Consider the following 16,923-nt stretch of genomic DNA (forward strand, 5'->3'; position numbering starts at 1 on the left):
CTCCCCAAAGCCCTGCCCCACTAGGAAAGATAGAAACAGGCTAGGGGTATGGGTCGACCTGCCAATGCCCATGTCCAGTGAAGAAGCTATTATAGAAGCCAGAACTTCCACTGTTTTCACCCCATAATGATCCTGGGTCCATGTTCCCAGACAGATAGAGAACAGGAAAACTTCCAATGGATGGGATAGGATACAGAACTTTGGTGGTGGAGCTATATGGAGTTGTTTCCCTCTTATCTTACAATCTTGTCCATCTTTATTAAACCAACAAAAAAAATAATATAAAATAATGATTGCCACTGTTCACAGTTTGAAAGTCTCAGCTTTGATGCAGGAGGTGACAAAGAACACAGCAGTGACAAGGTCACAGTCTTCCCAAAGTCTTTTTTTTTTTTTTTTTAACAAATCTCTGTTTGTGGTGGTGTTTGATAGACACTGCCAAGATGATGAAAGAGAGAGCTGTCACTCTTGAAGCTTTTTGAGTTACTTTGATAGGAACGCTGGCTTCAAATTAGCCCTCAATTGAGTTCTATATCAACCAAAGGGAGTAGAACGACACTTGTAAAATCAGCCTTATGAGAATGGGAGCAGTTTAATTGTTTAGTGGTAAAAGCAACCCGCTACCCTGCAAGGAAAATCAATATCGACAGTGTTAGAATCACACAGAGGGCTCTTGGAGCTGGGCCATTTCACTGACGAATAAGCCTAGATTCATTAGAGAAGGAAGTCAGAATGTGGCTGGAGGTCAAGCAAAAAATAAACCATGGGCTTTTTTTTTTTTTTTTTTGTCCAGAAATCCAAAATGAGATGCTTCCTTTAGGACCTGAGTATTATTTGAAAAGCAGGGGATTTTCATAGCTGGAGGTGACCTTAGCAATCACTAAACTCAATCTCTTCTTTTTACAGGTGAAGAAAGGGTGGTCCAGGAAGAGGGCTGGGCTTGCTCCCATCCCCACAGTGGCCCTGGGTGATATCTCCATGCCTCATGGTGCTGCCCTTCTTAGAGTCTGTGAATCAAACCTCGGTTCACTGACAGCCTCTGAGGAAGGCACCCCTCAGAGCCTTCAAGGAGCATCAAAATGGCTGAATCCACTTTCTCTGATTTTTGCCAGAGAGAAGATGAATATATACAACAGACTAAGCAACACTCTATGGCTAAGTAGCAATGTAAGGTGATTAACAGAGCCACTGGTTTGTTGTATCTCTATTTTCTGTGGCAGAGGAGAATGAAATCATGGTCTCAAGCAGGTGCAATTCTGCAGAACAATCTCTGTCTATTTATTTATTTATTGGATAGAAACAGAGAGAAATCAAGAAGGAGGAGGGAGAGGGAGAGGGAGAGGGAGAGAGAGAGAGAGAGAGAGAGAGAGAGAGAGCTATAGATATGCTACACGAATAATGAAGCTTCTCTGTAGGTGGGTGCCCAGAGCTTGAGCCTAGGCCCTTGCACATTGGAACATGTGTGCTCAACTGGTACACCACCACTCAGTCCCTCCTCCTCCTCCTCCTCCTCCTCCTCCTCCTCCTCCTCCTCCTTCTTTAGCTAAAGAGAGAGAGAGAGAGAGAGAGAGAGAGAGAGAGAGAGAGAGAGAAAAGGCACTATAGCACCACTCCACTATCCATGGAGGTCCTTTGGTGCTAGAGATTTAACCTAGGTCCTAATACATGGTAAAAAGGCATGTGCTCTGCTGGGTGAACTGTTTCCTAGCCCCATCTGTCTCTTCTGCCTTTAAAAAAGCTCTTTCTTCGTGAACATAATTTATGGATAGAAGGGTATCCCTTCTCCCTTGATCATCATTTCTATTTAGTCCAATATTTAATCAAAGCTGGACTGTTTATGGTTCTCAGGGGGTTTTTTTCTATCAAATTATGTCATACAAAATACCAAGAATACAATCTTTTTTTTTATTTAAGAAAGGATTAATTAACAAAACCGTAGGGTAGGAGGGGTACAACTCCACACAATTCCCACCACCCAATCTCCATATCCCATCCCCTCCCCTGATAGCTTTCCCATTCTCTATCCCTCTGGGAGCATGGACCCAGGGTCATTGTGGGTTGCAGAAGGTAGAAGATCTGGCTTCTGTAATTGCTTCCCCGCTGAACATGGGTGTTGACTGGTCGGTCCATACTCCCAGTCTGCCTCTCTCTTTCCCTAGTAGGGTGGGTCTCTGGGGAAGCTGAGCTCCAGGACACATTGGTGGGGTCTTCAATCCAGGGAAGCCTGGCCAGCATCCTGATGGCATCTGGAACCTGGTGACTGAAAAGAGAGTTAACATACGAAGCCAAACAAGTTGTTGAGCAATCATGGACCCAAAGCTTGGAATAGTGGAGAGGAAGTGTTAGGGGGGTACTCACTGTAAACTCTAGTGTACTTCTGCTTTCAGGTATATATTTTGCAGTAGTTTATGGATACGTGTGAACATATGCTCTCTCTCACAGAAACTGGTGTATATCTAGGTTTTGGGACTTTGTTAGAAAGTGAACCAACTGAGATGAAATTAGAGTATACAATGAAAGGAAAGGTCTCACCCGAGTAATGAAGCTGAAGGGTTGTCATTCCACACGTGAAGTCTCTGGACACAGTCTGAAGTGAAGCATGTTGAGGTGGCAATCATTGCGTTGGTTAGGTTGTGATCGGCAGATGCAATATTATTTGATATGGATTGGGAGAGGCATACGGGAAAGTGGGCCCTATCCAAGGGTTCCAGGACTGGGGGAAGTAGGGGCTCTATAGTGGAGATATGAGGTTCCTGCTGTCTTAGGGTTCAAAAAGACAATCGATAGTTAATGTTATCATCACATTATTTGGTAATTGGGTTAACTTTGAAAAGTACTTTTGTTAGGGTTTTCTGTACAGTACCCAGTATGTTGTATATAGCTGTGCTATTGGTTGCTTCTGATCTACTTGGTCTAGGCTTTTGAGAGAGTCCGCATATCAAATACACAGCCTATATATTAAAAAGATTCAGTTTGTGTTTTGAAAAACTTTGAGACATACAATTGATTTTCCCCCTCTCATATTAATTAACTAGTGATTTATATGTCTACGTTTTGCTAGGAGTGTACATAAACACCATTCCCACCACCCAAAGACTGTGACCCATCCCTCCCACCCACTCCCACCTCCCAAGAATACAATTTTTTTTAATTAATTTTTTTTTGTCATCACTGGAGCTTCACTGCTCCAGGCCAACTTTTTTTAGATAGAAAGACAAAGACAGGTGAAGAGACAGAGCCACAGACACCTCAACACCAAAGTTTCTATCAGTGAAGTGGGAACCTTGCTTGGGTCATGCCCATAACAAAGCAAGCACACTGTGAGCTATCTTGCCAGTCTGAATAAGAACTTCCACAGACATACAGAATGATCTGAATCTCTCCCTTGAGTTTGAAAAGTAGCCCAGAGATGGTACAGTGGGTAGAACTTAGGAGCACAAGGTCCCAAATTTGATTCTTGGGAGTACATATGCCAGAGTGATGATCTGATGATCCAATGAGGAAAGAAAGAAAGGAAGGAAAAGAGAGAGGAAGGAAGGAAGGAAGGAAGGAAGGAAGGAAGGAAGGAAGGAAGGAAGGACAGGGTAGAAGTAAGGAAGAAAATTGCTCTAACTGTAGTCCTGTACAACCTAAGGAAAAAGACTCCATCTAAAGAAATCAGGATTTGGTGGCTGGGTAGTAGCGCACCTGGTTGAGTGCACGTTATAATGCTCAAGGACCCAAGTTCGAGCCCCCCAGTCCCCACCTGCAGGGGGAAAGCTTTGAAAGTGGTGAAGCAGTGCTGCAGGTGTCTCTTTGTCTCTCTCCTTATCACCCCCTTCCCTTTCGATTCCTGCTTGTCTCTAACTAATAAATAAATAAAGATAATTAAAAAAAAGATATCAGGATTTGTCTCCAGAGTTGTGGTTAAATACAGATGAAGAAGAGAGTTACCATCTCTTTGCATTCTGTAACGGTGAAATGTCAGTGTGTCCATGACATAATCATGAACCTCCCAAGCCATGGCAATTCAGACAGATACATACATCTATGTCCCAGCATGCCCTCACATATGGAACCTTTCTGCCTCATCCTATTTAATTCAATACCTATTGAAATCCCAGGGATGCTACCTTCTAGATAGCATTCTTCTCTCTTTTCACCCACAAAAAAAGCATCATGCAAAGTGGAAAAATAAGATCAGGTAAAGAGAAGAATGTGTCTGAATGGAGCTTAGAAACTGATAACCACAAACTAAGTCTGGCTGCAAAAAACCAACAGCCTAGACACAAAAAGACACCACTCTCCCACCCCAAACTCCTTATCTTTGCCTTCCACTCCTTTATGTTTCCATATGTACAGGGTTCCTATGAAACCCATAGGATCTTGTTTCTTGAAAGTTTTTCATAATTGCCTGTTCACCCCACATCCCTTGTTATTCTCTGTCAAACTTCACAAATGATCTGTGTTAGGAAAAGGTGAGATAGCAAGTTTACATTTTAGAGTGCAATTGCATTATGAAACAATCCATTTGTTTGTGACTATCTGCCACTGCCCTGGCCAGCTTCTGAGCCGAGCACCAAAACAGAGAAGAGAACTTCATTTTCTAAAAACAATGGCAAATTCCATTAGGGATTTCAATGCCACACAAAACAGGTGATTAGCCACAGCTGACATGCTGCATGCAGAAATATTCTTTTCCTGAAAGTCAAGTGTCATTCAGAAGAAGGAGAAATTATTTGCGGTTAAAAGAAAAAAAGCATCAAAGCAATCCCCTGCAAACCTCTCCTTATAAATGCCTAGATCAGTTGAGGAATCAGGGCTAGAACTGATGCCTTTGATTTCTCTTTGATGAAGCAAGAATAGCAGGATGAAATGGCTCTTGGAAATGCTCATAAAGCAGCGATCAGGGAAGAAACTCTTCTCCAGCCACAGCAAGAGCCCAGAGCTGCCGGGCTGAAGGTCGGTATTATTCATTCACAATGCATATGACAAAGAACTCCCCCTTGCTTCCTCCAAACAGACTCTCATTCTCCTGCTGTATAGACAGATATTGCAGCAGTAACTGAGATGCTTGAAGAGTTTTTCACTGCATATGTCTTTAGAGGTATACATTTGGGCTCAGCAGAAGCTAAACATTTTTAAGAGCGCAGTAAGAAATAGGCCAGAAAACATCAAAGCTTTATAGCTTTTTGAGAAAACTTGATGGCTTTGCTGGTACAACTCCCTATGATATGGTTCAGTTGTAATAACAATGGAAACTGTATCGTGCAAACTGCTGATGAAACATCAGAAAATGTAGCCAAGGGTCTTTTAAACACATTTAAGAGCTGTTCTTTTGAACTGAGCCTCTTAGCCTTTGGAAAACCTCTTCAAGATTTTAAACAGGGCTTTGGATGAACTGCCGAGTGAGAACCTGAAATTATCTTGTGCCCTGGAATCAATATCAAGCAATATTTTTTCTCTTTGAGAGAAATTCAATCTGACAGAAGAGAGAGCGAGCAATAAGGAAGCAGGGACCCCAGCTAAAATGCTTGCCTTAGAAAGATGCTGCAAAGCAGTACAAATTAGGTGATGTCACCAGAGGCAGAAAACCATAGTGACAGAATAAAATGTTATCTGCACTGCAGAATACTTCATTATCACAATCACAGGTCACTAAGCTTCACAAAATGCATCCATCAGCCTGGGGAGCCTTGTGTCAGTCCCCACTGATCGCTAGATGGCGCAGTGACAAACACAGCCCCCAATGGAGGAGACCAGGGTTCAGTGGAAGGCTTGGGTGCCCAGACCAAGGTTTGTTAGTCTCCAAGTGCTCTCTAGTGGCCATCATCTGAACCTAAAATTAGCCAGTGCAACGGAGACACTCTGGGAGAGGATTCTAAAACAGAGCAGTCAAGTAATTTTTAAACCAGCTAGTTCTTACTATTGTATTGTTGCCCAGAAGACACTTGCATAGGAATAAACCCAGTTGTGTCATTTATTTTTTTAAATATTATTATTATTATTTGTAAAATAATCCTATGACTAAGCCATAATAAATAAATATTATTATTATTATTATTTGTAAAATAATCCTATGACTAAACCATAGGATAAGAGAGATACAACTCCACACAATTCCCACCACCAGAACTCCATATCCCATCCTCTCTCCTGATAGCTTTCCTATTCTTTAACCCTCTGGGAGTATGGACCTAAGGTCATTGTGGGTTGCAGAAGGTGGAAGGTCTGGCTTCTATAATTACTTCCCCGCTGAACATGGGTGTTGACAGGTCGATCCATACTCCCAGCCTGCCACTCTCTTTCCCTAGTGGGGTGGAGATCTGTGGAATTGGAGCTCCAGGACATATTGGTGGGGTTGTCTGTCCAGGGAAGTCTGGTTGGCATCATGCTAGCTTCTGGAACCTGGTGGCTGAAAAGAGAGTTAACATATAAAGTCAAGCAAGTTGTTGGCTAATAACAACTTTAGTGAACCTAAAGGCTGGAGTACTGTAGATGAAGACTTGGGGGGGGGTGTCTCTATTCTGTAGATAGCTAGTAGGCATATTTTAGTTATATCCCAAAGGGCCTATGGCTATGCTGTGTTTTTTTTCCCCTGAGCCTGAAATCTGATAGGCAGGTAGATCCTAGTTATTGTCTGGGGGAGATGATGTCGTGGCTGGAAAAAGGACAGTATAAAGTTCATAATGAAATAGTGTCTACTTAGACTTAGATACCCTCCTCACCTCTTTCCTATTATACTTCCCTCACTCACTCCCAAGCTAACCTTATCAAAGCAAGGACTGCAAAAGCTGAATAAGGGCAAGAGACTGGCATACTTTAACGATGACTCTTTAGTCACTATCAGGCCACTCCATCAGCTGAGGCTCTAGTCAAGGAGTCCTGAGATTCCCAAACAGACATGATGGGCCTAGACCTCAAATAAATCCCTCTCTTCATTGTTACCAATTATCTATATCAGGAACAACAAAACAGACCTCTTTGTGGATCCCCATAGAACCTTGCCCTCAACTTGGATCAACAACAGCAGAGAATGTTCCATCCTCTGAAGGGAGGCTGCACAACATTTTCTGTGCTACACTTGAGGAAGATGGGTCCTGATATTGGGGCAGCACGAAACGTTTCTACTCATGACCACAGAATCTACTCATGAACTCAGATCTAGAGGGATGCAGAGGTCACATAGGCTCCTAAGCAGAATATGGGCCCCAGACCACATCAAATTGATGGGTTTTATAGTCAACAATATTTATACACCTTTCCCATATTTGGGGGCTACTCTTTTCCCAGATCCAGTTGTGTCATTTCTGTGCAGTGTCTTAGAGGCTTGGCGAATTAATGGGGAAGTGTCTAGGTGTCCATTAATTCTCCTGTATAGTCATTTAGTTAAAAAGAAAAGGGGGAATTGTAGTCATTTAGTTAAAAAGAAAAGGGGGAATTGTTGTATGCTTTACATTGGGTTGTTCTAGTTCTCCCCCGCCAAGAAAATTAGATCAGTCCAGTTAGTTTTGTGGGCCCGCTTGAGAGTAAGAGAGTAAGAGAGAGTGCTTGCGCCGCCGCAAAGAGACAGCAGAGTTCTGTTTGGTGATTAGTTTGTCTTAGTTTATGAATCGTTGTTCCTGAATAAAGAAATACAGCTTCCCTGTCCAGCCGTATGTCTCTGGTCGTCTCTGTTACCCGCCCGTGAAGCTAGCCCGGCCAGCTGGAGCCAACGAATTTTAACAACACTCCTGCACTTCTAGGAGGTTCATTAGTGAGTGGTATTTCTAAATCAAATCCAGAGGACATTTAGTTTGCTCACCCATCTGCTGCTGCTAATAATCTTCAAGTAAAAGTAACTGTTAAACTGTAAATTTTCAAGTAAAAGTAAGGTTAGACTGCTGGGCTTGGTTGAAAATAGTGATTTCTGAACTACTTGTACATTCTAGGTGTAGTACAAAGTAGGTTAGTTGATATTAGCAAGATTTAAGTTCAGTAGGGTTCAGGAGATAGCTTCCTGGGTAACACACACACACACACACACACACACACACTCCCAAGGACCTAGATTTGAACCTCCAGAACCACTTGGAAGCATCATTCACAGTACCAGTGGTTGCTTCAGAAATGGTAGGGGCATTGCTGTGGTATCTCTCCTCTTTCCCTCTCAGTCTCTCTATCTGAAATTAAAAGGTAAAAATAAAGTAAAGGAGTTCACAAGAATAAGTGAAATCACGTAGGTCCAAAAAACCCAGTGCCAAAATTAAAAAAAAAAAGAGGGAGCTAAATTCTTTTTTTTAAATATTTTTTATTTATTATTTATTCCCTTTTGTTGCCCTCATTGTTTTATTGTTGTAGTTATGATTGATGTCGTTGTTGTTGGATAGGACAGAGAGAAATTGAGAGAGGAGGGGAAGACAAAGAGGAGAGAAAGATAGACACCTGCAGATCTGCTTCACCGCTTGTGAAGTGATTCCCCTGCAGGTGGGGAGCCGGGGGCTTGAACCGGGGTCCTTCAGCCGGTCCTTGTGCTTTGCGCCATCTGCGCCCAACCCACTGCGCTACTGCGGAGGGAGCTAAATTCTTATAGCATGTTTCTGGTAGTAAGAAAAATGTTACCAAACTTCTAAAAATTATTTTTTTTAAATGCCTAAGTTTCAAAAGACCTAAAACACATGTGGTGTTAAGCAGTCATCTGTACTCATTCTTTCTTATTTTTTTTTCAACCGCCAATCCCACTTCAAATTCAAGAGACAGGAGTCTACCTGGCAACTTAGAACCAGGACTGGAGCCATACTATACAGGATGCCTTTCCATCACATGGCACAACACAGACCCACACTCACTCCCATTGGGACACTGAAAACCTCCAATCCTCACTGAAACTCTGACATACCTTACTGGGATGTGAGAAGGAAATGATGTCTCAGAAGTCTGATGGTTAGGCGGTTTTTTTTTTTCTTTTTCTTTTTAGGAGGGAACCTTGTTTGTAGAAATCCCGTGACTTGTTTAAGGGTGATGGAGCAACTGACTCTCAAATGGCTTAGAAAAGAACAGCTCTTTGTTCTGTACTTGAAAGATTTCTCTGTGCTTGATAATACTTAACATTTTTTAGAATGAAATAAAATCATGCATGGGAATTCCGTAGAAGTCCAAGAATAGCCAGCTTATCACTGAAGAAGCTAAGAAGAGTTGCTTCACCAAATAGCGGCACACCTTTTTGAAGAAATGGTAATAAAGTCATGCAGTATTTGTTGGCAGAAGATAAAGAAACGAATTAATCAGACAAAATAGAGAATTTCTAAACAGGCTCACTTATAAATGAAGACTTTATAAATTATTAAGTTCACAACCACAGAGCAGTGGAAAAACAGGAGGTTTGGGGGGCAAATTAAAACCTGGCCATTACCAAACACATACATAAAAACTTGTTCCAGAGAGGTTATATATCCAAATGTGAAAAGTAAGCAGTAACAGTTGTAAACAGGAGTCAGGTGGTGGTGCAGCTGGTAAAGCACATATATTACCAAGCAGAAGGACTCAAGTTCAAGCCTCCAGTCTTTACCCGAAGGGGGAAGCTTCACAAGGAGTTTATAAGTGCTGCAAGTCTCTCTCTCTCTCTCTCTCTCTCTCTCTCTCTCTCTCTGCCTCTCTCTCTATTTCCCAAATGAAAATATTTCCATCTCAATTTCTTCCTGTTTCTTTTGAAAAAAATTGGCCACCCGATGTAGTGGATCCATCATAAAGTCACCAAGTTCTACTAATAACCCTGGTGGTAATAAACTGACAGACTTCTAGGTAATGTTGTCCAACAGAACCCTCCATGGTGGTAAGATTATACAATGATTTCACACTGTGCAATCCACTTACCATTAGTGCCATGTGGCTAAAGGACACTCCAATGTAGGCTTGTGCAGCTGAGAAGCTATATCTTACATTTAATTCAGTTTTAATTAATTTGCAAACCTTCATCTACAGAATGAGAAGACTAATCACTCTTCTTGTATAGACACAGCCTCCATCATTAGGCACAAGTCTTTCCCATTAATATTTCTGTTTAAAGAGACTCATCAAAGGAAGCATGAGGAAAAAGCAAACTCTACTCCCTTTACAATTTTTCACCAACTGACTGGCAAAAGACACTTCAAACATCCTTGTTGTATTGCTCTTGATCAGGTGCTATCTTCCACTGTTTTTGATACTTCCACGTCTAGGGTTTAAATGGGATATTAAAAGTCTGTTTGTGGGTCCATGTGGTGACACTCCTGGCTAAGAGCACATATTAAAATGTGCAAGGACCTGGGTTCAAGATCCCGGTCCCCACCTGCAGTGGGAAGGAAAGTTTTGTGAGTGGTGAAGCAGCATTGCAGGTGTCTCTCTCTCTCTCTCTCTCTCTCTCTATCCACCCCTTCTCTTCATTTATTACTGTCTCTGTCCAATAAATAAATAAAGATAATAAAAAATTATTTTTTAAAAAGTCTGTTTCCTTGGAGCAAAATAGCTCCCTTGGATAGCATGCTTGCTTTGCCACACAAAACCACCCAGGTTCTGGGAGTTGAGCGGTAGCACAGTGGGATAAGCACACGTGGCACAAAGTGCAAGGACTGGCATAAGGATCATGGTTCAAGCCCCCCCCCCCCCTGCAGGGGAGCCACTTCACAAGCGGTGAAGCAGGTCTGCAGGTTTCTGTCTTTCTCTCCCCCTCTCTGTCTTCCCCTCCTCTCTCCATTTCTCTCTGTCCTATCCAACAATGATTACATCAACAACAACAATAATAACTACAAAAATACAACAACAAGGGCAACAAAAGGAAATAAATAAATAAATATATAAAAAAATACCACCCAGGTTCCAACTGAATCCCCACTCCACTGGAGGAAATTTCAGTGCAGAAATAGTCTTTCTCTCTGTTTTTTTCTTTCTGTTGTGCTGTAAGCCAGCTTCCCCCTGCTTATCCTTGCAGTCTGTTTACATAAGCAGTTACCTAGGAGCCGCCTGCCTGCAGGGCATTGGTTTAATCCCCACTGGTTCACGTGTTTTTGCTCCGCCCCCTCTAGTAGTCACCCTGATTACCACCAGTCTCTTTTTGCTCCACCCTTTCTATGTCACATCCTGTTTCCACCCTACCTAGCGAGTATATATACAGCTGCTCTTCTGTTTCAACACACTTGGGATTGTCTTCGGCTGCCAGAGTTCCAGAGTCTATCTCCTGCTATGCTAGCTCTGCAGGAGTTCCTGATCCCTCTCCCACGCAGCAGCCTAGGTTAGCTCCAGCTGAGTTCTCTCCAACCCAGAGAACACTTGCTCGGGAAGAAGCACCCTCAGGTTCTCCCAGCACTTTCTTTATGAAAAAACATCCTGGGGCTAGGGAAACAGCATAATGGTTATGTAAAAAGGATTTCTTGGGCAGGGGTAGATAATATAATGGTTCCACAAAGAGACTCTCAGAGGCTCCAAAGTCTAAGGTTCAATCCCTCATACCACCATAAACCAGAGTTATCATGCTCTAGTAAAAATAAGTAAATAAATAAATAAGGATTTCTTGCCTGAGGCAGCATAAGTCCCAGGTTCAATTGCCAGAAACGCAATAAACCCAAGATGAAAAGTGCTCTCTGGTAACAAACAAACATGATCCTGGAATGGTGAAGGCCTAACAATGATATAAAGGGGGGAAAAGTGTTTGAAAAAAGTTGGAATCATTTTCTTTTAGTATGAGAAGGTATTATAAGGGGCCAGGTGGTAGCACACCTGGTTAAGGATTGACCTTCTCGTGGTGCATCCCGTGAGTACCCATTCACTGGGGAAACTGACGATCCTTCCTAGCCGACTGAATCCACATGGATCCCAGTCACTTTCAAAGCCAGCAACAAGCAGCTCCTGACAGCTTTCAACCTAATGCTGTTGACTGGCTATGGAAGAAGGGCAAACGCTAGAAGAAGAAGAAGAACAAGTACATACATTACAGTGTACAATGTCCTGGGTTCAAATCCTTGGTCCTCACCTACAGGGGGAAGCTTCACGAGTGGTGAAGCAGTACTACAGGTGTCGCTCTGTCTCTCCCCATCTATATCCCTCCCCTCTCAATTTATCTATCAAATAAATAAATAAAAATAAATTAAAAATAAATAAAGGGGGAGTTGGGCTGCAGCGGGTTAAGCACACGTGGCACAAAACCCAAGGACCCAGGTGAGGATCCTGGTTTGAGCCCCTGGCTCCCCACCTACAGGAGAGTCGATTCACAATCAGTGAAGCAGGTCTGCAGGTGTCTTTCTCTCCCCATCTCTGTCTTCCTTTCCTCTCTCCATTTCTCTCTGACCTATCCAACAATGATGACATCTACAACAATAAAAAAAAACAAGGACAACAAAAAGGAAATAAATAAATAAATATTAAAAATAAATAAAGGAAAAGAAAAAAGGCATTATAATAATATAAATAAAGTTAATTGCTTCATACATGGAGCAGAAGATGAAGTAGACAGATCCCACACAGCTTCAGAAGAATTTAAATTCCATCTCTGAATTCAGAACAGTATTATCCACTGAGATAATAACTAAGAATCTGCCAGAATTTGTCTCTGACAATAACAGCTATTGTATTGAATTCATTAGTATTTGAGTCATCAAATAAAAGATTATAGCTGAAGGAAAGAATGAGTTTAGGGATCACACGAAAATCCGTATGACATATGCGAGGTCATATTTTTAGAGTCAGGGCTCAAAGTCAAAGAGAATATTAATGGATGCACATGTATTTTTATTCATCATAAACTGACATCCTGTGACATAATCATTAGGCTCCAAAGCTTTCTATTTCTATCAGTGAGTAAACATTCTAGGTGCAACATGAAAAGAGTAAGATTGATTGTTATGAAGTCAGTCTTATTACTTTACATGGCCTCTTAGAATAGGATTTTTGTTTGTTTTAAAGTTTTACTTCAAAAAAGTGACGTGTTTTGCAACCACACAGCCTTCAGTTCACCTGCACTTTTTAAAATCTTGAAATACATTTTGTCCATTGGCCAGCCACAACTCCTTCTTTCTCTGGTGTACCATACCCCCCCCACACCCCTTTACCAGAGCACTCAGTTCTGGCTAACAGTGGTGCAGGGATTGAATCTAGGACTTCAGAGCCTCAAGGACAAGAGTCTTTTTTGCATATCCATTATGCTATCTTCCTAACTTTTAGTTAGCCTCACTTTCTAGAAAGCATATAATCAGTAATGCAACTGGAATTTTGGAATATAATAATACTCTAGAGATACCTTAAAGGTTTGGAAGCTTTACCACCACCATTATCAACCCTGCTAAGATTAACTGAGCACTTCACATGTGCTGTATCAGTTAATTATCACAGCAACTCAGTATGGATATAATGATACAAAGTTAAGAATTGACATCAGCTAGTGTCAGGTTTAGTCCCTTTGATTCAGACCAAGTTTACCCAAATATGTTGCAACCTGGTATTCTGAGGGGATCCTTTTTGTTCATGGGACATCGTCCTTATCATCTGAGATAACAGGAATGACACATGCACTGCCTCTTTTAAAAACAAGTGTCCTGGCTGGATCTGATATTTTCTTCTTTTTCTATGTATTTTATTTATTCCCTTTTGTTGCCCTTGTTGTTGTATTGTTGTAGTTATTATTATAGCGGTTTTGAAACCAAAGAAAGACCCAACACTGGCCGCCAGCTATAGACCAATTTCTCTCCTCTCCGTGTGTTACAAACTCCTTGAGAGGCTGCTTCTGTCACGTATTTCTCATCTTACAGAGAAATTCCTATCACCTGCCCAAGCTGGTTTCCGCCCAGGAAGATCTACCTGCGAACAAGCCTGGCCCTCTCAACTTACATTGAAAATGGATTCCAGAAGAATTTAAAGACGGGTGCTGTCTTTGTTGATCTCACAGCAGCCTATGACACGGTCTGGCACCGTGGTCTCCTAGTCAAGATCTCAAGATGCCTGCCTCCATGGGTGGCCAACACTATATCATTTCTTCTCCAAAACAGAAGATTCCGGGTGCATCTGGGTGACAAGTCTAGCAGATGGAGACTTGTCTCAAGTGGCCTCCCCCAGGGCTCTGTTCTGGCTCCTACGCTATTTAATATTTACATCAATGACCACCCAGAAACTTCTTCAAGGAAGTTCATCTACGCCGATGACATCTGCTGTGCAACTCAGGCATCCAAGTTCGACATCCTCGAGGAAACACTCACGAAAGACATGTCTCTGATATCTGATTACTGTAAAAAATGGCGACTAATCCCTAGCACTGCAAAAACGGTATCATCTGTTTTCCATCTACACCATGCCTCGGCCTCGCGTGAGCTTAATGTGCAGCTTGGAGATACGAGAATCCAGCATGAAGCCCAGCCAGTCTATCTTGGCGTTACTCTCGATCGCACTCTGTCATTTCACGAACATCTCATAAAAACTGCAGCAAAGGTGGGCGTGAGGAATAACATCATTGCAAGACTGGCCAGCTCCTCATGGGACGCGAGCACTTCCACACTATGATCATCATCTCTGGCATTATGCTATTCCGCTGCTGAATACTGTGCCCCAGTATGGTTCCGTAGCCCCCATGTCCACTTGGTCGATTCCAAATTATATTCCTCCATGAGGATAATTTCTGGAACCATCCGTTCCACCCTGGTTCCATGGCTGCCAGTTCTTAGCAACATCGCCCCGCCAGATATTCGTCGGGATGCGGCATCATCCAAGTTCATTTCCCACGCCTACGCTCGACCAGACCTGCCAATATACGCGGATATCTTCGCCCACCCTGTCCAACGCTTGACGTCTCATCACCCAATCTGGTCCCCTACGCCTACACTGAACTTCTCTGTTCCAGACTCTTGGAAACAGAGTTGGCAGTCAGCTGAGGTAAAGAACAAACACCTCATCACAGACCCCTGCAAGCGTCAACCCGGCTTTGACCTAGCACGTTATGATTGGGCTCTCCTCAATCGCTATTGAACAGGCCATGGCCGGTGCGCCGCTATGCTCCATCGCTGGGGAGCCAGAGACGACCCAAACTGCCCCTGTGGCTACAGACAGACTATGACCCACGTAGTCAATGACTGCCACCTCTCCAGATTCAAAGGAGGTCTCGAAACTTTACATCAGGCTCAACCTGACGCTGTTGACTGGCTACGGAAGAAGGGCAAACGCTAGAAGAAGAAAAGTTATTATTGTTGTTGTGATTGATGCCATCATTGTTAGGACAGAGAGAAATGGAGAGAGGAGGGGAAGACAGAGAGGAGGAGAGAAAGATAGACACCTGAAGACCTGCTTCACCGCCTGTGAAGTGACTCCCCTGCAGGTTGCGGGGGGGGGGGGGGCCTTGAACCCGTGATCCTTACACCGGTCCTTGTGCTTCGTGCCACGTGCGCTTAACCCGCTGTGCTACCGCCTGACTCCCGGATCTGATATTTTCTTGCTGAGATAGGGTTCACTGGCAAGGGTGAGCATCATGATAACATGGTGGTCTCTTTAATCCATCCTAAACAACTTAGAATATTTCCTGATGAAGCCAGCCTCACAAAGCTGACTCCACAAGTGGTCAATTACCACACATATGTTCATGAGATAGGTGAACGTCAGAGTAAATATTGTTGTCAAGGTAACAATGGAAACTTTGTGAGGGCAGATGGTCCTTGACTTATAAAAAATCTCACATACAATTTTTCAAAACTGCCACCAGGTTTACTGCTGAGACTCAGTCCGTACATGATAAACCTACCACTCCCATTTTTCTTGTTTTGATAGTACAGAGAAATTGAGAGGGGAAGGGGAGGTAGAGAGATGCCTGCAGCAGAGCTTCAATAATTGTGAAGCTAACCCCCTACAAGTGAAGATGGGGGTGAACGGAGTGGGACTACAATTCTAGTCCTTAAGAATGGTGTTCCACCACCTGCTCCATGACATACAACTTTTTGTGATCCTTGACTGACAATGGTTCGACATAAAATATTTTACCTAGTGATGTTATGAATGGGATGTATAATCTATAGAAATTGTGCTTCAAATCTGCCAACATTGGCTTTTTGCCTAGCCTACCAACATGTGGCATGATACCCTCTCCCAATACTGGGCAGAAGCGGTGGGCCACACCACCTAGAGGCTGAACAGTGAATACTCTAAAGAGTACTGTGCTAGTATTTGATATTGTTCGTATTTGAGGAGGGAGTATTTTATTTTTTGCATTATGTCTATAAAACTGTGTCCCCTGCTCTGAGAAGAGGAATGCAAATCCTCTTGAGAAGTATTAGGTTCAATGTGTTAGGTATATTCAATACAACTTCGATTTACAGTGTTTTCAGCATACAATGAGTGAGTTTCATAGGAAGCAAACCCCCCCCCCCCCATAAGCAGAGGAGTATCTATACTAACCATGCCTTTCATCATAAGCTCTCCGCATTTGTTCTTAAGAGATAATTGTCCTTCAGCTTTTCATAGTTCCTGTTAGTCACTTTTCTGGAGGAAGGTCCCTTCCAGCAAATGTTGTAGATCCTGAGGGTCTGTGCCTCTTCAAGAGTTGCAGGTGATTCCACTCCAGGAATTGCTGCCAATTCTTCCGCTTCCCCACTTGTCATTGCAGATGGTGAGCTTCCCAGACCCAGAAATCTGTCATTGCATTTTTGTTCCGTACATTGACAGTCTGACTGTCCATAAACAGACAGTAGTAAAGGTGTAAACAAAGGCAGAGCTATAGAAAAGTGAGAACAATCAGAGTCTTTTTGTTGTTGTTATTGGATAGAGACAAAGAGAAATTGAGAGAGAAGGGGGAGATAATGGGGAAGAGAGACAGAGAGACACCTGAAGACCTGTTTCACCACCCGTGAAGTAACTCCCCTATAGGTGGGGAGCCGGGGGCTTGAACTGGGAATCTAACCAGTCCTTGTGCTTTGTGCCACATGCGCTTAACCCACTGCACTACCGCCCAACTCCCCAATCAGA

General features: G+C 42.8%; 1 long non-coding RNA gene across 1 annotated transcript in view; it reads right to left on the minus strand.

Annotated features, from left to right (window-relative positions):
- Nucleotides 1-2,019: 2,019 nt before the first annotated feature.
- LOC132536618 (uncharacterized) overlaps nt 2,020-16,923 on the minus strand; it is a 411,585-nt gene continuing 396,681 nt past the window's right edge. Inside the window, exon 3 of the long non-coding RNA XR_009548122.1 lies at nt 2,020-2,253. This is a non-coding gene — a long non-coding RNA (uncharacterized LOC132536618). The remainder of the gene's footprint in view (nt 2,254-16,923) is intronic.

Source organism: Erinaceus europaeus, chromosome 2 (assembly GCF_950295315.1).
Source record: "Erinaceus europaeus chromosome 2, mEriEur2.1, whole genome shotgun sequence".
Taxonomy (NCBI): Eukaryota; Metazoa; Chordata; class Mammalia; order Eulipotyphla; family Erinaceidae; genus Erinaceus; species Erinaceus europaeus.